Consider the following 25,110-nt stretch of genomic DNA (forward strand, 5'->3'; position numbering starts at 1 on the left):
TGGAGAGAGATTTGGAGGGGTCCATGGTGGCAGAGTTTACACAATCAGGACTGGGAACAATGAAGGGCAAGGAGGCAATTGGTTAGATTAGCCCCTGACTGATGCATTGATTAGGAGAGCACAGCTCAAAAACACCGGAATTGCAGCTCACAGGAAGGTGCAGGAACTATTTAAGAGGGAATCAACCCTAGGATGACAGCATGACAGCAAGGAAGGGTGATGAGTACTGAAGATTTGGAATTTCAGGGCAGAGAAGATAATAGGCATAATGACAAGAATGGCAAGAAGAAAAAGGAAAGAAATGACTGCTCTGGTCCAAAGCAGCAGTCAAAAATGTACATGAACAGAACAAATAGTTTAAATTAGACAGGGATTGAGATTACAAATTAGATGATAATGAGGAATAGAGAGGAGCTAACATGTGGATTTAAAGTATACAAAAGCTGATGCAATAAAACTGGCATTGAATTTATAACTAGTGCTAAGAAAAACATGTGGAAAATGGCAATTTAGATGTCTGTGGAAGAGTCCGTCAGAAATGACTGCAGAGAAAGATCAGGACTGTAGAAACAACAAGATGCCATATTCTCCAACTGTCAAAACAGTAGATCAAGGTCATTTTAAAATCTGAACGGTGTAGCAGAGACTGAAAAAATATTACCAAATCTTAAGCACACATTCCACTCTCGAAATTTCTATTCAATTTTGATGTGCATTATTTCTCCCTGTGCCTCATCTTTTCCAGCCCTCTGTGCCCCTTTCTCATGCCAGAAGGCTAAAGGAGAGTCTTAAAAAGCAGACCAACAGCTGAAAAAGGGAAATGTCATCCAGGGCAAGGTGAGGCCAGAAACTTCAAATGACAGAAGTACACGGACAGGAAAACTAGCAGGGTAAAGACCTGGGGTCAGAAAGGCAGCAGCCAAAAGGCATAAGGCAGGTTACGGCCATGGCATTAGGTCGGTCAGCACTCGGTGGCGGATGGAAATGTGTGGCGGTGGAGGAGGAAGAAGTGTAATCATACCGTGACTGCTAAGTACTTGCATAGGGAAGTTTCAATAATCACTTGAATAGGCAATTCCATTATAAATTTACATTAAGAAACCACAACTCAATGTTGACAGAAGTTACAAAAGTGAGTGCATGCAAGATTTTAATAAATTAAAAATTTTATTTGACAATTAAGAGTCTCTTGGCTACATGTCAAATTTTATTGTGGGCAAGAACCTTCAAAACCAGAATAGAAACATCCAAACAATAGTGGCTTTTATACAAAGTGAACATGCCAGTTTCGTGCAGTTTAAAAAGCACACTACCCTTCAGTGCCACTAGAGAATTTCAAACATGATCATGCATACTGAATTTTACACAAGACTGAGTAATCAAAGGGCAGCATTAAGTGGGGAGGTCAGGTAAAAACACATCACAGACATTTGACATGTGAAGCAAAGAACATAACATAAGAAATAGGAGCAGTAGGCCATCTAGCCCTTCGAGCCTGCCCTGCCATTCAATAAGATCATGGCTGATCTGTCGTGGCTCAGTTCCACATTCCCGCCCTCTCCCCATAACCTTTAATCCCCTCTCTCATCAAAAACCCATCAACCCGCTTCTTAAAAATATTTAGCGAGGCAGCCTCCACCACTTCAACGGGCAGAGAATTCCAGAGATTCACCACCCTTTGAGTGAAGAAGTTCCTCCTCAACTCCGTTCTAAACCACCCCCCCTTTATCTTGAGGCTGTGCCCCCTAGTCCTACTGTCTTTTTTGAGCGGGAAGAGTCTCTCCACCTCTATCCTATCCATCCCATTCATCATCTTATACGTCTCAATGAGATCTCCCCTCATTCTTCTAAACTCTAACGAGTACAAGCCTAGTTTATTCAGCCTCTCCTCATAGCTCAACCCCCTCAACTCCGGTATCAGCCTAGTAAACCTCCTCTGCACTCCCTCCAAGGCCAAAATATCTTTGCGCATGTGCGGCGCCCAAAACTGCACACACTACTCCAGCTGCGGCCTCACCAATGCCCTATACAGCCGCAGCAAGACCTCCCTACTTTTATATTCAATCCCCCTCGCTATGAAGGCCAGCATCCCATTCGCCTTCCTGACCACATGCTGCACCTGCAAGCTGGGTTTTTGCGACTCATGCTCAAGGACCCCGAGGTCCCTCTGCACCGTCGCCTGCTGCAGTTTTTCGCCACGTAAGTAATAGTCCTTCCTACCATTATTCCTACCAAAGTGGACCACCTCACACTTGCCAACATTAAATTCCATTTGCCATTTCCTGGCCCATTCGCCCAGCCTATCTAGATCCTTCTGCAGACTCTCCACACAATTTGCCGTTCCCCCAATCTTGGTGTCATCAGCAGCAAGCATCTGAAAATCTTGCTGATGAGAACTGCCCTTGCATTTGGGGTAACAAATTAAATGTGTAAATGTTTATGCTTATATAATTAAATACCACATACTACTTGGACAGTAATAGTTTAAACAGGACAGTGGAGCAAAGGGATATATTCCCAAATCACAAGTAGTGACACAGGTTAGCAACTGGTCATAAATCAAATGAGGGTTTTTACATTTAGAAAGAATTGAAAAACAAAGTTACAGTAAACTGATATACATTGGGTAGGCCACACTTATGGAACACTGAACAGTTCTATTCTCCATATTCTCAGAATCCTTACAGTTTTGACCCATGTGCACACGCACACAAGTTCCCTCCAGGTGCTCCAGTTTCCTCCCACAATCCAAAAACGTACAGGTTAGGTAAATTGACCATGCTAAATTGTCTGTGTCTAAAGATGTGGTTAGCAGAATTACAGTAAAAAGTCTGACAACACCAGGTTTAAGTCCAACTGATTTATTTGATAGTAAACTCACTAGCTTTTGAGGGGTTTCCCTCTTCTTCAGGTGAATGAAGAGTTCTCTCCATTCACCTGAAGAGGGAAACCCCTCAAAAGCTAGTGAGTTTACTATCAAATAAGTAAGTTGGACTTAAACCTGGTGTTGTCAGACTTTTTACTGGGTTTACCCCAGTCCAACACTGGCATATCCACATCATGACATTAGCAGAATTAGCAGGGCAAATACATTGGGGTTACAGGAATAGGGCCTGGGTAAGACTCACTCACTGTCAGGGTGTTGATTCTATAAAGTCTGGAGAGTTACCTGACAGAGTTTAAGATAACAGAAAGTTTGATCAAATAAAACACAGGGAAAACAGTTCTTTTTATTGGAAGGGGAGTCCAAATCCAAGGGTTGTCATTAATAAATCCCAGGGTAACTTCTTTAGCCCAAGAGTGTAAGAATGCAGGACACTTTCACAAGGTTTGGCTGAGTGAATAGCACAGATTTATTAAAAAGGTTAGATTAGAACACAAGGAAGAAAAGGAATAGGAGCAGCAAGTCGGGAGTCAAATTGTGTGCAATACAGTTTGTGCTGTAGGCAAAGTAACTTGATGTAATTCAAATACATGAAGGTATCTCCTGTGCCACTGCTAACATACACAGAAGTAAAAAAAAAATTGTATTATGTAGTGCCTTTTATGATTTCAGTACTTCCCAAAGTATTTTACAGCCAAGAAAGTACTTCACTCGTGAGAAAATGCAACAGTAAATTCTACACATGCAAACTTCCAAAAACGTAGTTCCAGATAATCAGTTTGAGATGGTTATTGAAGGATACATATTGGCTAACATCAGTGATAATTTCCCTGGTTTTCCTTCAGAGCCACGGGACCTTTCATATCCAACCGAGCGAGCAGCCTCATCCAAAAGACTAGTTCACCATTGCATTGGAATTCAACCTAGAATCCTCCCCCCACCCTGCAGCATTCAGAGCAGTGTTCCTGAAAACAACATTAACAAGCTAAATCTGTAGGGGTGACAAACATGGATGCCCATGTGCTTCTGGGGGAAAATAAAACCAAGATTGCATGTCAGATTGGTCACTGAGAACAAATGCCAAGTTGATTTCTAGTAAAGTAAGTGTCAATAAAATGAAGAAAAGCGTTAAAATCAGAATTACGGGGTGAGTAGATTGAGGGTGTGGCTTTAATCTCGAGCAGGGATTTTAGTTTTAGAACAGAGCAAGGAATCTGATTAATTTGAAAATTTTGTTTGCTGGGTACAGAAGTTTAAACTGCTTATTAACTGAAGGATTTTAATAGTAAACTATACTTCTGGCATAGCCAAGCTAAAATACTATGTGGTGGTGTTCAAAACACAAAAACATCAAAAAGTTACAAACATTAGAACCAGGACAGCTCTGACCCAAGGTGGCTACACTTAAGTTACCTACCTATCAGTGCTACCCAAACTGGAAGTCAACCACCATAGACAGTAACCTTACTGCAGTAACAAAGTGGGAGGCCCAAGAAATCCCAAACCTTCAAAGTAATACTCAGACCAAATGGTGAACCCTACGATTTTTAACCAAGTATCTAATTGGAATTGAGGATGAAAGTCAAGTGGGTAACAGGAAAGTGGAGTTAGAAAATAAGTTCATGGTACTTCTAATATCTTTAACATAAATGGCCAAGTGTGTAATTACACATCATGTTCTTTAATAGTAAAAATCTTTTGATTTAAAACAGTGAACCTTGTGGCTTCATTCTTTTAATAAATGTTGGGGTTTATAGATTCTACAAAACAAGCACACTTGTCTCTACCATAAGCAGTACAGTGACAGTGATTAGCACTGCTGCCTCACAGCACCTGAGTATCTGCGTGGAGTTTCACATTGTGTCTGCTCTGGTTTCCTCGGTCCCGAAACGTGTAGATGGATCAACCATGGTAATTGTTTGGGGTTACAGGGATAGGGTGGAGAAAAGAGCCTTAGTCGATGCAGATTCAAAATGGGCTGAATGGCCTCTTATTGCATTGTAGGGATTTTAAGATCATTACAATTGGCAATTTTGCCCCAGATCATAACACAAGTCACAAGTTCCACATCAAAAATCAGATTTCTTCAGAGAAAAATGAACTTGGAATACCAAAACAGTCTACATTTGGAGCACTGGAACTGAGTCTCAGGGACAAACTGCATTGAGAAAAATCCCAAAGTTTTGAAGCACTGGGACAGGGGAAATTCCAAGAATCTGGGAACACAAGGGCAAGGATTCTAGGAACTCTGGGGCAGCTCCAAAATCAATGAACTTCATATGGTATCACTTTGTAGCCAGACAAACCACCCCCAATAAGAAATCCAATACTATTGTCAAATCAGAATTCACCACCATAAACACCTTGAGGGTAGCCACTGACCAGAAGTTTAACTGTAATAGCCATACGAACATTGTTACAATAGCAGAGCAAAGACTGAATGCTGAGTGAAGATTTACCTCCTAACACACATCTCTTCACCCAAACTGAAAAATCAGTAGTGTGATGGAATACTCACCTCGTGCCTGGTGGAGTGCAACACAAGAAGCCGATCATCCAGGACAAAACAGCTTGCTTAATCCCGTCCACAAACCACCAAATGCACAATGACAGCAACATGTATCATCCACAAGATGCACTGCAGCAACATACCAAGGCTCCTTTAACAATACCTTCCAAACACACAACCATCACTTGGAAGGACAGAGCAGCAGGTGCACAAGAACACCATCTACAATCCCCTCCAAGCCACACACCAACCTGACTTTGAACCATATTATTCCTTCATGCGATGGGTCAAAATTCTGGAACACACCCAGTGTTAGTGAGTGAATGTACACCACATGAACTGCAGTGGTTCAAGGCAGCAGCTCATCACCTTCTAAAGGGCAATTATGGGTGGGCAATAAATGTTGACTGAGCCAAACAATTTTTTTAAAAAAAGTGTCAGTAGACACAGAATCACAAACAAAATGAGGGGAAGGCAATATATAGACAAGTAATGTGAAACAAAGATCTAGAAAGGTAGAGATAAGCATTTGAAGAATTGAACTTGTGTTTATATTAATCTTTCATGACCTCAGCTCACCCCAAAGCATGTAACAGCCAGTCTCTGTGGTATCAGCAACCCATTTATGCATAGCTGGGTCCCACAGAAGATACATAATGACCACACAACCTGTTTCAAGTTGAAGGAGGTGGTTGAGACACTAAGGAGCTAAAATTGTATTATGTAGTGCCTTTTATGATTTCAGTACTTCCCAAAGTATTTTACAGCCAAGAAAGTACTTCACTCGTGAGAAAATGCAACAGTAAATTCTACACATGCAAACTTCCAAAAACATTGTTCCAGATAATCAGTTTGAGAACAGTGAAGGAAAAAAGCATGAAAATTATGGTACTGCTAACTATAATCGTTAAAATCGCCCTCAGATACAAGGATGGTGGCACCAAACTGGAGGATTGCAAGAGTACAAGGGATAAGCTAAGCAACTACAAGCCAGGGAGTTTAACCTCTAGTGGGAAGACATTTCAAAACAACAAAATCAGTAACCACTTGGATAAAAGTGGATTAAAGAAAAACAGTAGATTTGTTTTGGGCAACTCATACAAGTTTTGCTGTGGTAACGACTGAGTTGATGATGGTACTAGTTGGTGTACATGGACTTCTGAAAGACATTTGACAAAGCATACATAAAACTGTCTTGTCAGCAAAGTTAGAGCCCATGGATTAAAAAGGAAGCATAGCAGCATGAATACAAAATTAGTTGAGTGACAGGAAACAGTAGCAATGAATGGCTATATTTGGACTGAAGGTATATTGTGGGTTTCCTAAGGATCTTGTTCAGGACCCCTGCTTTTCCTGATGTCTCAATGATCTGGAATTGGTGTACAGAGCACAAAATTTCAAACATGGATGGCACAAAATTCAGAAAGTTTGTCAAGTGTGAGGATAGAACAGAACTTCAAAATCTTGCAGTAGAACAGACAAGCAAGTGGCAAATTAAATTTAAATATGTTGAAGTACAAGTGGTACATTTTAATATGATAAATATGGCAAGACAGAGGATACCATTCCGAATGGGGGGCAAGAGCAGAGACCTGGAGATACATCTGCACTAATTATTAAAAAGATGGCAGAACGGATTAAGCAGTCAAGCAAAAGGGGCCATGGGCTTTATAAAATAAATGTGGAGATGCCAGCATTGGACTGGAGCAAGCACAGTAAGTGGTCTCACAACACCAGGTTAAAGTCCAACAGGTTTATTTGGTAACACAAGCTGCAAGCTTTGAGCACGAACCCTTCATCAGGTACACAGTGCAGAAAAAGTCAAGTCAAATAATGATAAACGTGTATAAACATTGTGTCCAGTTCTGGGCACCACACTTAACATTTGACAGGATACAGAAAAGTTCACAAAAATGGCTCCAAGGATGAGGAATTTCAGTTACTTGGCACATTGGGGAAGATTTTGCAGGGTTTTCAAAATTGAGGGATTTGGAGAGAGTAGACAGGGTTGGTAGAAGAATCCAAAAATCAGGATGATAGTAATTTAAAAAAGATAACTTGCAAAATGTCAACATGAAAATAAACTTTAAAACAGCAAGTCATCAAGATCTTGAATGCATTGTCTGACACTGTGGAGGAAGATCAATCATGGTCTTCAAAAGAGAACTGAGTATCTAAAGATTAAAAAAGACTACAGGGGACAGGCAAGGACTGGAGCCAGGCAAATTGCTCTTGCAGAGAGCTGGCACAGACATGAACCAAGCGGTTTATTTGATGCTGTAATCATTTTGTGATTATCAATGTCGGTCAGCAAACCATGAAGGAATATCTTGCATGAGATTCTTTAAGTCTAGTGAGGGAAGTGTTTGATCTGAAAAACAGCACTTCTGACAGTTCCTCAGCATTAGCTTGGATTATGATTTTAGCCAATTCTCTGCAATTATCGCACTCATTTTTTCCCTCCAAAACCTCTGTAGCATGTTTAAAATTTGTGCGTTGTGCTTCATTCAGATAAAGGAAAGTTTCCAGCTAGTTACTGGAAAACATGACTGTACAACCACAAAATTCTTAGCTGCTACCTGTGCGATTTAAAATTGAAGTTTCTTGGGAATATAATAAAAATTTTTATCTGCTGGGAGCACTTGCCTGAGAGAGAGTCTGAAGCTAATCATCAATAATCTGATATTAATGGTATAACAATATTATATAAAAAGGGTCCCCAAACATACAATAACTATTCTATGGGAGTTTAAGAAACATATGTACACAAGCATCCCTGTAGCAGCAGTATTTGTGAAATCCAGTCTCCATTTTTGTTTTATTTTGGCAGCAGAACAGAGGTGGGGCAGGTACAGGCAGTGTTAGAGGAAATGAAAGCTAATTACATTTGGGAGAGGAAAATCAAGCTCCATTTAACTAGACACAGCCAAACAGAAGAAAATGTCCATTGCACTGCAATATAATGTTGTATTTACCCTTTGCTTCTTTGTTCAACCCTCACATCAACCCCAAGTCACTTATGTCTTGGAATCTAGAAGTGGTAATCAGAAAACCAATTGATCCTCAAAAATATTTCCCAGCCCATTTTGTTCTTAGAGACATCACTTATTTTCAGTAACAAATATTTTCTTTGTGCAATCAGGTGATAAGTGCAATGCTAATAACTTTAATATTTTAATATTTAGATATAATAGTCTTCATTAGCAAATGCATTGTACTGGGTTTTGTTCTGGTTTTTGCAACTGCCAGCTTGAAGTACATACTGCGCTGCAATTACTACCAAAATCGCTGCAATTTATCCCAGAAGTATTAAAAAGCAATTGCAAACATATTAGCAAATAGTGACTGCCATAAATGACCAAATTATTGCTACAATCAGTAAACTTGCAGTAATTATTACATTACTATTCCCCTGCCATTTGTGAACAAAAATCAAGTGGCCTTGACAATTGAGATGTTGTTTTGCCTGCCACAGTTGTAACTTTGGATGTCAAAATTGACAGACCACAACTGGATTTTCACACACAGAACTGCATACAAATCACGTACACGTACTTACTCAGGACAGTAAATATTTTGTACACAAAGTTGCATGGTTAGATAAAAACACAAGTTATAGTTGCCTTCTCATTACATGGCACTGCACAATACTAGTTGTTGTGATATGCTAATAAGTTAGCCGCCAGGATACAAACCATGTGACCAGAAGACACTGTTCAGATGAGCTTTGTTTACCTAGCAGCACATGCTGCGAAGGAATTGCAACTGTACTTCCCTCTTAAAAACAGCTGTTCAATCTTCTTCAAATAAGCCAAACATATGTATGGTTTACCAGTGTGCGCAGGAGATCGACAAGTTTATATTAAGCAAACATTGCAACACCTTCCTTAAAGCAATACTAAATCAAACTGCCCATCTTGGCAACATTCAAGTACATTTTCAAGTTGTTATTAACCATGTTAGAATCAGGGGAGCCTCAGCAAAAAGGTGGTTATTTAAGACAATAGCAACAAATGGCAGCAGTTGGCAGACAAGTATTAGAGAAGCCCTCCAGGGAACTGTCTGCACAGGAACCATCTTAACTGTTATTGCATCAACTCTTCTCCATTTTCCTCACAGCAACTCTGCATCTCACTTCACCAGGTGTAACAAAGTCTGAAAACTTTTCAATTTGCGCCACCTTCAGTCCAAAACCACTTCAATCTCACTCATGAATGCTTCAGTATGCAGATGAGGTTTGTTCATGCATTTACTCAAATTGAGCTCTAGGTCATCATCAACTCTTTCCTCTGAAGCACAAGAAAATGGGCAGGCCTTTCACTAAGCATCTGGAAAACCAAGGTCTTCTTTCCAACCAGTTCCCACAGCACATCTGCCAGGGAGATCCGGTAAAAGACATTTTCCTCATAGTTTAGAAGCCTCCACTCAAAAACATTGCCTCCATGTGTCACAGCTGTCTGAAGAATGAAGAGTAGAATCCCAAATCAATGAGCAATGTCAGGGCTTACTGACAGCAGTGATCCCTGCACTCCTCTATGCTTGAGAAACTGGCCAAGCTACCGCATCTGAAAGCCCTGGAGAAATAAATACCACCTATGATTACTTCACAAGATCCTCCAAATCTAGCAGTCCAAAAGCAGCGTCCTCTCAAACCAACTTGCCCAGCACTGAGTTGTCACTCACTCAAACCAGTTTTTTCAGGTCACATTGTTAGTACACCTGACTCCAGACCCCCAAAAGCAACTGCACTACTAGGAACTTAAATCATGGCAAGTGACTCCCAGTGGAATGGAAACAGACTAGGGATGCCCTAAATCAATTCCTGAAGGGGTCAAACATCCCTTCCAACCCTGGCTTGTGACCAAAGCAGACGGCTCATCCAGGAAGACAAGCAAAACAGACTTTCTCTGAAATGTACAGAGGCAAAGTTCAAGCATCAAAAAGGGAGAGCACAAACCAACTATCCAACGCCAAGCACCATCTGCCACACAAGGCAGGATCTGCAGAGTGCACTGATCAGCAATTTCATAACTTACCAAAGCTGAGTGCAAAGAAAATCATCCTCAAACCCAGATTGTCAAAGAGAGAAAGACATTAAAAGAGTTGGCTGCTTATAAAAGATCCTTGCTTAATTTCAACACTATTTTCTTTCCTTCAGTTTTCCACACTGTTACTCCATGTATGAAAATAGAAAGCAATTTCCATATATATCCAACTCTAATCTCATCCACTCCCTTTCTCCAAAGCTAACCACCTCTTACTTCTGTCTTTCCCAACTATGACTTTATTATTGATGTACTGAAATTTGATGTCACAACAAACATGCTGTATCATCTGTTCCTATGAAGACTAACAGCTCCTGGAAGTATATGAAATATATCCCAGAATATTGAAACTGATCAATAGAAAAATCACCAGGGTACTAACGTTCATTGGGTACTCAATCCCTTAACTGAAAGCTCATGAACTAATAGGAACGAATATGTGGTTATTTTTGGTTGGTCTGGATGCTCAGGTTGAAGAGTTTCAATCGTACGCACAAGTAAGAAATGAACGATTGTCTCCTTTATATCCTTGGGAAGAGGGGCCTAAAATGCCATGGCAACAACTGCACGTAGATTTTACTGGTCCACTTGAGGTTACATTTTCTTAGGTCATAACTGACCCGCACTCCAGACCAGAAGTTATGAGATCTACTAGGGCTGATATCCAACTGAGCAAACCATTGAAAAACATCACAACATTTTTGCACGATTTGGTAAACCAGAACAGACTGTTAGCAATAACAGTTCAGTTTACTTCAAGAGTTTGAGGATTCACTCAAATTAAATGCTATTCAGCATATAAAATCTGCACCTTATCAACTAAAAATCGACTAGCTGAAGATTCATACAATCCTTGAAACTTAAAAGCTTCAAGTTTCAAAATAGCAAGATTCATCATGTCACGTGAATAGCTTTGACTTTTTTTTTTAGAAACACTACTCGTGCAACCACCTAAAGTTCACCTGCATTAAAGGGAAAGTTGAGAACGAAGTTTGACTTCAGAAACTGAGTAAACAATCTCAAAGTAATAGACAAAGTGAGGGCAAAACACATTTGAGCAAGGAGTTAAGAGTGCAGCATGTAATTATGCCAGAAGTGAGAAATGGGTACCAGCACAGTTGTAGCAAAACCGGTCTAATCTGAAAGTGAACTTGTTTGGCAAATCCATGCTGACCAACTGTTGTCATCTTAGAGATTTCTCAATCAGCTCCAGAAGTAACATCTGTGTTGTGAATGCTACGAAGACTTATTTGAATCACAGTTGCCTGATGATTGTGTCTTTGCTACTATGTGAGAATGAGGTAGAATTTCCAAAAATCATACTTTTAGGGTCAAGGACAGCCAAATTCCAGAAAATCATAGACAGCCAAAGAGGAACAGATGTCTTCCTGATTGGCTGTGTGTAATGATTAATACGATATTGGTCTAGAGTATGATTGATCCTATGTATAACATAGTAGTAATCTGTCATGACCACAAAGGGGGAGGGATATTGTATATTTAAATGGCTGCAGGTTGCTTAAAGAGCTGATCACATCATTGGAGTGTTTCATTGCTATTAGAAGACAAATTGAAAAAGCAGAGATTGGTTTTTCTTGGAGCACTGAGAGTTTAGATAAGAGACAACTCGTAATTATATGGAGTTCTGTTAAAGGAAGTAGGGAGCAATGGTTCTGCCAGCAGGTGGGCTGGTAACAGGTAGTTAGATTTTACATAATTAACAAAACATGGAGGAAATTAGGAGAAATGCTATTTGCACAAAACATGAAAATCAAGAAGGCACTACCTGAAGAGATGGCAAAAGACAGACATTTGAATATGGACCCATTTGCAAGGTTAATGGCAAAAGCCAGAATGTGGGACAAAAAAGTGTTTATAGTTAGCCAAGGCAAATTGTATTGCCCATTCCAAACTATCCTCAAAAAGGTGGTGATGGCAAGCTGCCTTCTTGAACCACTAATTCATATGGTATAGGTACATCAAACAGAGCGCCAAGATTTTGACCCAACAGTGAAGGAACGATGATATAGTTCCAAGTCAGGATGGTGCATGACTTGGAGGGAACTTGCAGGTAGTGCTTAAAAGAGCTGTCAGTCACATTGGGCTGAATAGAATTATTCTGAACCAAAATAATGCCACAGTTTGACAACAGATGAATGAACACCGCTTGACAATCACTGAGTAAGACGGTTCCCTTCCTGTTGACAAACACTTGTGGTCACAGGCATTCAGCTTCTGATCTTCAGGTAAACATTCTCCAAGGCGACCTTCATGACATGACAGCGCAGAGTTGCCGAGCAGAAACCGACAGCCAAGTTCTGCACATAAGGATGGCCTCAACTGGGATCCTGGGTTCATATCACACTATCTGTAACCCCCATGACTTGCCTGGGCTTGCAACATCTCACTGTCCTGTCTGGAGACAATACACCTCTTTAACCTATGCTTAATGTTATCTCCACTCACATTGTCTGCACCTTTTAAGGCTTGATCAGCTGTAAAGACTCACATTCTAATCAGTATTCTGTAAATTGTGCACGCCTTTATAGGCCCTGTTTGTGATGAGAACTCCCCACTCACCTGATGAAGGAGCAGTGCTAGGAAAGCTAGTGGTGTTTACTACCAAGTAAACCTGTTGGACTTTAACCTGGTGTTGAGACTTCTTACCATCTGGTCTATGCTAGCCAAACAACCATCTATTCTAAAGTTATAAAAGGCATAGGAATAAATCAAAGAGGCCAAGATTCAAAACTATAATTTTTTTTAAAAAAAGTCACACACAAAGCTCTTTATTTGAATAGTAATCAGTACATTCAAATGTGACTGCCAGCTACAGCTATAAATACAAAAAAATCCTGGAATCATTGAAGAAACAATTGGATGTTTCACAGGAAAAAGTACTGGGCTCAGTACAATGGGGCTCCCAGTCAATTAAGACCTTGATTTAATGATCATCCTCACCACAAATCCTTTCTCCCTTCATTTGTTGTAATCTCTCTGGCAGAACAATTGATAGCCTCATGGCATCCCCAATTTTAACTGTTTCACTAGGCCTCAAACCTCTCCACGGCCAAGATTTTGGCCACCTTTCCAATGTCTCATGCAGTTTGGTGTCATATCATGTCTTATAATGGCCCTATGAAGCACCTTGACATGTTGTGGTTCTAAAAGAGCAAGGTTGTTGCAACTATCAAATCAGTCTAACATGGGTGGCATTACAAAACCAGTAGTTTATTATATGCTAGAAGTCAAAAGTTGCTCAACTTTGATGAAAGAAGTTTTTAGAAATTAAAAAGTGGAAATGGAAGTTAGATGTAATGTTTCAAGAAGATTAAAATCTTGAGAATGCACAAAGTGGCTAACTAGAGAAACTGACATTTCCTGCTTTCTATCACAAGACTCCCTTCATTTCACCCACTACCATTTTCCCAAGAGAATTACTACATGCAATCAAATTGCAATGTTTGACCAATTTTATAGTGCAATGCCTTCCAGGATAATGGTGCAAGACAAATTTGGCTTTTACCTCATTAGCCTTTCACAAAACAATTTTCAACTGAGAGTAGCCTCCATCTTCTCCAGAGCACTTTATACAATTGTTACTTTAACAGCAATTCACAGTACTGATCATCAACAATGATTAAATGAACACAATGAACCACAGTCTCAAGAACATGAAAATAAAGTAATTTTTGTGGTATATTCAAATATATTAGGCAACATTGCTACTGTTCTTTCAGTACAAAGTTCTCATTTATACAAGGCTGGCATTTAGAGACAACTAATACACATACATGCTTGCTAGCTCCTACCCTTTCATATTCTCTACAACCCATTCTGAGCAGCACACAAGCTTAGCTTCTCCCTGTGCATGGTTGATAAACCAAACAAAAACATCCATGGGCTATATATATATTCTTCAATTTTAGTAAGTTGAATGAAGGACTTCCTATGCCAAAGTTCCTTTGGGCCTCAAATTTAAAAAACAGGTGGGAAAAATGCTCATCAGGACAAGAGCTTAGTAAGTAGCCTTGTGCTAGAGTTACCATAGTTATGGACTACTTGAATACTTGAGCGAGGAAAGATTTACATATTTCAGTGGAGACATTTGTTATTTCAGTTTAAAAATCACAGTAATTCCATTTTTTCCACAAACATTTTTAATTGCACAGCTTGTACGAGTGGAACTAATGAATAAAGAATGCAGATTGGGGCATCCTTCCATATATACTGCTGCAGTAGTATGCTGAGAGCAATTCTCTACTTGCCACTCTTTCAATGAAGCTTAAATTCTACTTCATGCCATTTGAAATTTACTCACTGATACATCAGTTATTATTGTTAACAGTACAAAAGATCTGGAACTCACTACAACATACATTGCCAAGATCCAGAGTCTCCAAGTGAAAGCATCTTTAAACATGCTACATCAGTACATTTCAGGATGTGCCAGGGCTGCATCGAAGTAGATCAACAAAATAGGGATATAAATTTTGTGTACATCATAAGATGTTCTCAATTTGAGATCTGTGCCACTTAATTTTCATAAATCACTATGTCCTGACACATGCACTATTCCTGATATTAAGTTTCTAAATTATTAGCTTAATTATATACTTGATTTTCACCTAAAGTAGCATGGTTGTAAAATTAAAGTTTACTATACTGTCTTAAATTTGATTTGTCCTCGAACAACGTAACACCAGAATGACTCAAATAAGATTTAAACAAAGATGAATTAATCATTGTTCCAGAATTTCATTTCTCTTCCTTTATAGGCAATTACTGTGAATTATTCTCACTGAGTATCCGGTTTGAGAGAAGGAAAACAACACTGAGTGCAGCTTGTCAGTTAACAATGCTTTGTATAACTAGCATGAATGCTCTTTCAGAATACTATTACTGTGACAAGCACCACAAAACCCAGCATAACAGGGACACTGCTGAGTGGGCATTCTTTCTGACAGATCAGCAACACCAAATTTGCAGAACCATTTCCTACTGTTCCTATGTACACAAATACTATGAACAAATCTTCAACACCACCCATACGCTGTAGAAAAGAGAATTCTCTTTCCTGCTAGTGGCCAATAGTTTATATTGGAAGTCCATGAAAAAAAGCAACAAGATTTCTAGGTTCAGTTATTAAAGTTCTGAAGAAATTAACATTCATTTGAAAGTCCAGTAAAACTCCCATGCTGCAGGAAACATGGGGAAAATGTCAGTATTTGAACTGACAAAATTCATCATACTCATGGGGCAGATTTCAAAAAGATCTGAAAAAGTCATTGCAGAATTTTAAGACATTCTGACCTTCAAATGAATCAATTTTTTGTTTTAAACAAGCATGTACAAGTTTGATCTTATTTATCCCTCTCAAAGATGACCGAAATATTCATTGCCATTTCCCAACTTTTAACCTTTTCACCAATTTCTTACTTTCATTTGAAGGTTTTATTCCTTCATAGGATCATGTTCAAAGGACAGTAGCTCCCCAGAAGGCAATAATTCATATGCAAGTCTCAGTTGGTTACTTGAGCATGTTTGGGAAAAAAAAAATCACAATCATTTCCAGCAAGAATTAGTGGTCAGTAAAAATTGATGCTGGGTGAGAGAATTCGCTGTCTAAAGACCTCAATATAACAAGAAATAATAGGAGGGATTATTATTTAAAGGGCAAAAAGCTGCAGCATGCTACTGGGCAGAGGGACTTGGGGGTCCTGGAGCACGAATCGCAAAAACTCAGTCTGCAGGTGATCAGGGCAAATGGAATGTTGGCCTTTATAGCGAGGGGGATAGAATATAAAAGCAGGGAGGTCTTGTTGCAACTGTACAGGGTACTGGTGAGGCCGCAATTGGAGCAGTGTGTGCAGTTTTGGTCCCCGCATTTGCGGAAGGATATTTTAGCCTTGGAGGGAGTACAGAGAAGGTTCACCAGGCTGATACTGGAGATGAGGGGGGTTAGCTTATGAAGAGAGATTGAATAGACTGGGTCTGTACTCGTTAGAGTTTAGAAGGCCGAGGGGGGGGGATCTTAGAGACTTACAAGATAATGAAAGGGGCTAGATAGGGTAGAGGTAGAGAGATTCTGCCTGCTTAAAAAGGATAGCAGAAGAGCACAGCCTCAAAATAAGAGGGGGCAGTTTAGAACTGGGTTGAGGAGGAACTTCTTCACTCAAAGGGTGGTGAATCTCTGGAATTCTCTGCCTATTGAAGTGGTGGAAACTACCTCGCTGAATATATTTAAGTCACAGGTAGATAGATATCTGATAGACAAGGGAATTAAGGGTTATGGGGAGAAAGCAGGAAAGTGGAACTGACCCACTTCAGATCAGCCATGATCTTATTGAATCATGGCAGGCTCAGGGGGCTGGATGGCCTACGCTTGCTCCCATTTCTTATGTTCAACTGGGACAGGGACAAAGACAAGCTTCCTGTTCAAGGACCTACTGTCCCACAGTAAACTTGCATCCAGGTCAGAATGGGATATTCCCTTATCGATGTGACTGTTGTTATTCAATGTCAGCAAGGTTTAAGGGATGCACCTGCAGAACATTATACAGAAGTGATCAAAATACATTTGTTGCACCATTAACTTTTGCAGAATAGGGCCAATCATACCTCGAAACAAACCTGACAGGACAGCAGCACATCCTTACATAAGGATGGACAAAAAGCCTCAAACATTCACCCCAGTCATCCTAGAGTCTTACCTTTCTTAGCCCACTCAAGACATTTACAAATCCATGTTGTCACTGCAGCTTTCTCTAGCACCACTGCGCATCTTAAACTTTTATAATGATCAGTCCCCAACATCCTTGCTGGGCCCTTTGATGTCTTGCTCATCTTTCTTTCATCTACAGCAGCCAACACTAGAAATAGACTTTGATTTCTAGATGCCACTATCTTATCTCTTCAACTGTCAGATCATTCCAGACTGCCCCAACCCTATTAGCAATGTGGTCCTGCACGCAATTAATTTCATGTATATACAATACAATAAAACATGCATGAGGCACACCAGTTGTAATAAATTGTAACTTTTAAATTTTGAAAGTCTGTACAATAAATTAATCCTTGCACCTGTTGTTGGCCAAGAAAAAGAGGGCCTATAGATTTAAGATAATTGGCAAAAGAAAAGTGTTTTCACAGCACACGTTTGGGATTTGGAATGAACAAAGAGGATGGTGGAGGCAGGTTCAATCAAGGCATTTAAGGTGAAATGAGAATGGTTATCCAAAATGAAAGGATGTGCAGGGATATGGGAAGGCGACACTAAGTGAATTGTTCCAGCACAGACAATGGACTGAACAGCCTCCTTTTCTGCTGTAGTAATCATGATTGAGGGTAGGCAATATTACAGACTATTTCCTAATCACTCAAGTCATCAGCAATTTGCCCCTGATGCTGCCCATAATTGCCATGCTGTATATAGCATGGAACAGAGTTGGTGACAAGCATTTTTTTTGTTAAAGTCATTTGAATTGGGCAAGGAGATTGCAGACTCCAGTCTTGATTGGATGGGTGGCAAAAATAATGATTGCTCACTGTTAGCATAAAAATCTGGCAGCAACTTCTAGCCACCGGACATGCACAATTAAAATGTACAAAATCAGCAAGTTACCAAAAACCTGTCACTTAAATACTGAGACTGGCATGAACTTCCTGAACATTAGGTGATACATTTGTACTAAACTTGACATAAAAGTTGAGCCTATTCATTCCAGTACAAGTACCCTTTCCAGAGTAGCAAGCCTTAAAACAGTCAATCATTTCCGAATAGTAACTAGTTTGAACCCTCATTCCTCCAACTTATTCTTACTCAATATAAAAAAAAACTTTTCCTTTCTGCCTCTTGTCTCTCAAGACAATCTTGCTTTCCTGCTCTATTTTGCTATCCATAACCAATTTGACCAAGACTCTTGACATTTCCTCCTCACGCTTTGACACCACAATGCTCACTAATGACTTCAAATTTTACTAGTTAAGGCGGGTACACAGTTCCAATAGTTGGCTGATTAAACAGCCAAGCTAGTCTCTACACTCCATCCAGACGAGACTCGGAGGCAAGAGCCACAGATGCTGAAGATATTTTAATTCCAAAGTACAGGAACATTCCAATAAGTACAGATCACCAAGCTTTAAAAAAATGTTAAGTCATGTGCAAAAGTTTAATGCAGTATTATAATGTGTCTTGAAATGATCAGGTATAGATCTAGTTGTAGAAACAGATTATTTAGATGGCTGTTATAGAGGTTAAGTTCCCCCCAGCAGAAATGTTTACCTAAATGACTGGGTGATTCAGGGCTATAGAAATGCTAAGCTCCACAGGAGGAAAAAATTTGAGATACATAGACAGCCAAGTTATGTTTTAAATAATAAAAAAGGGGAAAACAGTATAAATATTGCCCCACCCCCACACCACCTCAGAAACAGAGCCCAGATCTCAACTAGAAAGCCAGTCTGCAAATCCCAGCCACTTTTTTACTTCTCAGAAATGCTAGTGTTGTCTCCAAGTCTTAGAGCAAAGGCATTGCCGGAAAAGGCGCTTTAAGTATCGTCACTAGACCAGGAAGAGATGATGTTTTCCCAGACTTGATCTGTATTGTGTAGTACTATATTGACTATGTATTCTGTAGTGCTATAAGCTGCCCTGTATTGTGTCATGCTACAAGCTGGATTTGACAGTGTTATTTGGATGCTGTTTGGGAAATGGAAGTCTAAGTGAGTCCAAAGATTGTAAATATATTTTGGAACAAGGGCTTTAGTTATCCCTGTCTTAGAGTACTGTAGTGCTTTTCTTGGTGTATTTTTAAATTAATAAATATTCTTTAATCATGGTTGTACATTGAGGTTTTACATGACTCAAAACTTTAAAAACTATACACCACTAGAAACTGGTGCTTCAAGTTGGAACACACTTGCAGATATTAGTGTGACTCATGACAAGTACTGCAAATGTAGTGTATATTCCTATTAATTGACTAATTTTATTGTCAATTCCCTGTGTACACACGTTCCAATTTGTGTCCATTTTCCTTTGCTTTGCAATACCAGGGAAGATGATAGCCTAGTGGTATTATCACTAGAGTACCAATTCAGAAACCCAGCTAATATGCCGGGGACCTGGGTTCAAATCCTGCCATGGCAGATGGTAGAATTTGAATAAAAACATCTGGAATTATGAAACTATTTAAATGCTGGCCAGCCAAAGCCCATGTCCCACAAATTAATTTTAAAAAATTAGTTTTCACTGTCATAACTGCTTTGCAACTCTGTTGGGCAAGTCTCTCCTTCCATCTGTTTCCTCTCCTATGCTTACTTACATTGTGTACATCTCTAAATAAATTTGCAACTCACTTTTCCAAAAAGGCTACAAAACTTGGCATGTAAAATGAAAGCATTAGGAGGTGGAGAAGCTGGTGCTGTAACAAACACAGATGCAAATTAAATCCCTCTAAGACAAGAGGGTTGTGCCAAGATCTGCTAAGGGAAGAGTGGCTGACCTGGAACTACAGGTTTGAGCCAAAAGGACCAGGGCCAAAACCCCAATAGGGAACCAGACAAGACCCCAACAAGTTTTCTATTTTGACATAAACATGACAAAAGGATACCTCCCTTCCAGAAAATGATTCCACTGAAAGTTTTGTAGTAAAAGAAACTAATAGTTGAACAACATTTAAAAATGAAACAACTTGACTTTCTAACATCACTTCTCCAGTTCCAAATAAGCAACATGCCTCTTGCAGACTTAACATAAATATATTTACTATAACGTGTGTAGACTGTCTTGAAGCTTTCAGGGTGATAGGATTTTGCAGGCTTCTGGAATTCTACTAACTTCAACCAGGTTTCAGCTGCAAACTAAACTGCTTTCTCAAAGCTTTTTTTTCCTCTGCTACATTCCCAAGACTGCACATAAACCACATCACCACACGACTAATCAGAAATCCCAGGAGAACTTAAACATGTCCATTGAGTAACTACTCCGCTCTCCCAAAATCTGAGCTCCATTTCCACCAGATGTACCAACTGAATTTTTAAACATTCCCCATAAACACAAGAATACATCAACTGCCTTATCACAACTGACATGGGCAATCTAGGAGTCAGAGTCACAACTCGAGGTGCATCCAGCACATAGAACATAACAGCACAGTACAGGCCCTTCAGCCCTCAATGTTGCGCAGACCTGTGAAACCAATCTAAAGCCCATCTATCCTACACTATTCCAATATCATGTTTATCAATGACCATTTAAATGCCATTAATGCTGGTGAATCCACTACTGTTGCAGGCAGGAAATTCCATGCCCTTATTACTGAGTAAAGAACCTACCTCTGACATCTGGCCTATATTTATCACCCCTCAATTTAAAGTTATGTCCCCTCATGCTAGCCATCTCTGTCCACCCTATCGAATTCTCTGGTCATCTTATATGCCTCCATTAAGTCACCCCCTAACCTCCTCCTCTCCATTGAAAAGAGCCTCAAGACCCCAGCCTTTCCTCAAAAGGCCCTCCCACCATACCAGGCAACATCGTGGTAAATCTCCCCTGCACCCCCTCCAATGCTTCCTCATCCTTCCTATAATGTGGCAACCACAACTGCATGCAATACCCCAAGTGCAGCTGCACCAGAGTCCTGTACAGCTGCAACATGACCTCTTGGCTCTGAAACTCATTCCCTCTATTAAGAGGGTGATGAGCATCTGGAACAAGCTGCCAGAGATAGTACAGGCAGGTACAATTTTGTCTTTTAAAAAGTACTTGGATAGTTACATGGGTACAATGGGTATAGAGGGATATGGGCCAAATGCAGGCAATTGGGATTAGCTTTGGGGTTTTTTAAAAAAGGCAGCATGGACAAGTTGGGCTGAAGGGCCTGTTCCCATACTGTAAACCTCTGACTGGAGAATTGCAAATGGTAAACACAATTCAGAAAAGTCTGTGTGGATTTAGTTGGCTTATCCTATCAGTTTAACCTCAGTGTGGAATATTCTCCAAACAATAACTGGAGATAAAATTCTCACTTATGCTAATGTGCATTAAGGAAAACACATACATAATTAAAGGGGAATCACATTTAATATGCTCAAGATTTTCACGATTGTAACAGAAAAGGTTGATGAGGGTAATGTGGTTAATGTGAACATGGCTGCCAAAAAGCATTTTATAAATAAAGGGCCTCACAGCAAACTTTTGTTAACATTTGGAGCTGACAGAATAAAAGGGACAGCAGCAACATGGATAGGAACCTGACTGAGTGACAGGAAACACAGCAGTGGAAAATCTATTTAATTGGAATGGAGCTAGGTTAAAGTGGGATTCCAAGAGGGTTGGTGTTAGGAACTCTGCTCTTCCTGATACAAATTAGAGACATTGACCTTGCTGTACAGAACACACATTCAAACTGTGGTAATTACACAATACATAGCAGTATTGCGAACAGTGAGGGGGTAATGCTGAAGCTCAGTTTCTTAGACAGCTTGTACACTGGCCAAACAAGCAAAGAAGTGTGAAATCAGTCATTTCAGCGGGGGAAAAAAAAGGAGAAAATAAAAGTAATGATACACTTTTAAAGGCATGCAAGAACAAAGGGGCCTGTGATTAAATGTGACACTAATAATTGCTGTTTAGATGGCAAGTTGAGAGTGTGGTTAAGGTATTGGGATCGAGAGCTTTATACATTGGGGCATAGCGAACAAAAGCAAGCAACTTGTAGCAAACTTGTATAAAACCCTGGTTTGGCCTCAGTTGGAGTATTATACTCTGATCTGGAAAGCAGTGATAAGAAAAGGTGTGAAGGCATTAGAGGGTGCAATAAATTTCAGGGCATGGGCCCAGGGACAAGGAAGTTCAGTTGCATTGGTAGATTGGAGAATTTGGGTCTTTGGTGAAGAGAAGATTGACAGACAATTTGATAGAGGTGTTCAGAATTGTAGAGGGAACTGGAAGGAGCTGATTGGGACATACAGCTTCTCCCCATCTTCTGTCAGGAAGTGCTCCCCAAACTGAACAAGCAGAACATTGTTCCTGGTTACACTTCTCTGGCAATGCTAAATACTCCGAGTATTTATTTTGTGAAACACTAAGGTAATTATAGAAACACAAATTGTTTAGAGTAAAGAAGAAACATCAAAAGCGAAAATTCATGTTGATGTCCCTCTGCTGGGCTTTTAGTCTTTCCAGTATTGGCCAGTGGTCTGATTAATCCAAACGTGTTCTTCCCAGTCGCCTGTGTAACATGGCTCAAATCCTGGCCTTCCAGCTTTTGAACTGCATAGTGGGGCATTTAGGAAAGTATTAGCGCTGAATGGCCTCGTGTGAGATCAAGCACAAGGTGAAGTGGAATGCCTTACCTTGTCACCTTGGATCTTCTTTGTCTCTCATGTGAGAACCACGAATTGGATTTTGAATTTAGTTTTCAGAGCAAAAGAATGGCTTTGGCTTTGTAACTTAAAATTGAATTAAAATTAAATCACATTCAGAAATGTAAGTTAGTAGACCACTACTGTAAGTACTTCATAACTTCAATGTCCCAAGCATTTCACAGCCCATCAAACTTCTGATGAATAAAAAAAAGTTTGAATACATCAATATTCCGCAAACAGCAATAAGATAACATCTATTTTTGGTGATGTTGATTGAGAAATAAATATTGGACAGGATGCCAGGAGAACTCCTGTAGTCTTTTTAAAAAAGGGCCACGGGATGTTTCACAATCAAGAGGGCAGACAATCTTGGTTTCTCTTCCAACACAAGGCACCTACAATTAGCAAGCACTCCGTCAATCTAAGTATGCTGCAATATAGTATACTACTATGTAAAAGAGGAGCTTGAACCTATGACCCAACAAATATGCTACCACTAAAGATGGCTGCAAAAAGAGTACCCAGCATCTGTGATAAACTAGAACTACAGAAGGAAACATGTGGATAAGTCTTTGTCAGCAGGTTAGACTAGCATTGATGATATTTGCGTGACTTGAATCGTGATGTTGTACACCAATCCTAAATTAGTAGTACTGTTAAAATTCCCACATGCTGATTCTGCCACTGCACTTCCAATTTCAGAAGCCGAAGCTGAGCTTCCTTAAGACTTGCAAAGAGCAGAGCAGAATGAGACACGAGGGACAAATGGAAATGCAGCACATCAGAAATAGCAGGAAGGTAGCAGAGTGTAGGGACAATTTTATCAGGTTCAGTCTGAGTGAGGAAGAAGCACTAAAATACTAAGGCAGAGGGAGAAGTATACACATGGGAAGAAGCACAAAACCATGTGGTCTTATCAGCTCTCCATCTATCCACACATGTCACAAGATTACACTGCACCAGAACTGCAACAAATGGCAAACAAATCACATCTGCCACAAGATTTGCCCATATATTTTCCAAGGACTTTTGTATGAAGTGTCCTTCGTGTGGTTTCTGAGACCTGTGAACAGGACAAGCCAGTGTGTATCCTGAACCAATAGTGTATACCCTTGAAGAATCTTTGAACCAGGCAGAGGTCATTTGGCAGTGATTAAGATTAGTTGTTAAAAATGTGTTAACACACATGGGCTGAAATAGAAAAGCTTTATGGAGAGTTTCATCCACATATTATGGCACATGAATATTCAATGTATTTGAATGGTGAGTCAGATGGCAAACTGCCATCCATATTTGCAAAGCTGATTAAGGGGCCACACATCTTGACTTCCGGATTTGTGTATTGAGCTGCACGTGTGCTCGCCAGAAGTTGCTGTCTAATTTGCACATAAATAATGATAATTGCTATTAGCCTCACCATAATTTAGTGAATCCTGGGCCAACAGCTATATTTACAACTTTTCAGCTAGTTCCTATTCCCCTCAGGTCTGATTTTCAGCCTAGCATGGCTGCTAAAATCTTATCTCGTCAAGCAAGGTTGCACCTGGTGATGCTGAAATGTCAATAAACGATAATATTGACATTGTAAACATCCTATGATTTTGTGGGATAGGCACAGTTAAAGAATGGGGCATTAGCACTTAAGTTTCCAAAGCTGACCAACTGAAAACAACATTTATTTTCTGATGAAAGGTCAACAACCTTAAGACATGTCTCACCACAGATGCTGCCTGACCTGCTTCAGTATCATTTATTTTCCTTTGCCCTCAGGTACAAATTGTTGGCTTACAAAACACGAGAGCATCACACTGTTCAAGGCAATCTTGAATGTACAATGTCTAGCGTGTTCAATCCCAAAATATTACAGCAAAAAGGTCTATTTAGTGTAATCAACTAATAATCATCATGGTAAATTACTACATGCATAGCAACTGAACAGAGTTCTGTAACCTAGTATTGTCAATAAAAACGGTATTTGCCAAAATGGATGAAAACAACACAGGGCAGAGCTTCCACACAAATACCCCAATTACACAATCTCATTATGGGACATGGTCATCCACTCATCTGACAACCTTGAGTGGAGACACAGTAAAAGTGGCAGCTCCACTATTTTTGCACTGTAGGGCTGTGGCACCCTACACCCCTGGGAAAGTGACAGTCCTATTCATAGAATCATAGAAACCCTGCAATGCAGAAAGAGGCCATCTGGCCCATCGAGTTTGCACCAACCATAATCCCACCCCCACATCCCTACACATTTTACCTGCTAATCCCTCTAACCTACACATTTCAGGACA

General features: G+C 39.9%; 1 protein-coding gene across 4 annotated transcripts in view; it reads right to left on the reverse strand.

Annotated features, from left to right (window-relative positions):
• Positions 1-25,110, reverse strand: part of LOC145354356 (exocyst complex component 6-like) — a 159,932-nt gene that overhangs the window by 131,912 nt on the left and 2,910 nt on the right. The gene's annotated exons all lie outside the window — the stretch shown is intronic.

This window comes from Carcharhinus amblyrhynchos, chromosome 17 (genome assembly GCF_965287045.1).
Source record: "Carcharhinus amblyrhynchos chromosome 17, sCarAmb.v2.hapA, whole genome shotgun sequence".
NCBI lineage: Eukaryota > Metazoa > Chordata > Chondrichthyes > Carcharhiniformes > Carcharhinidae > Carcharhinus > Carcharhinus amblyrhynchos.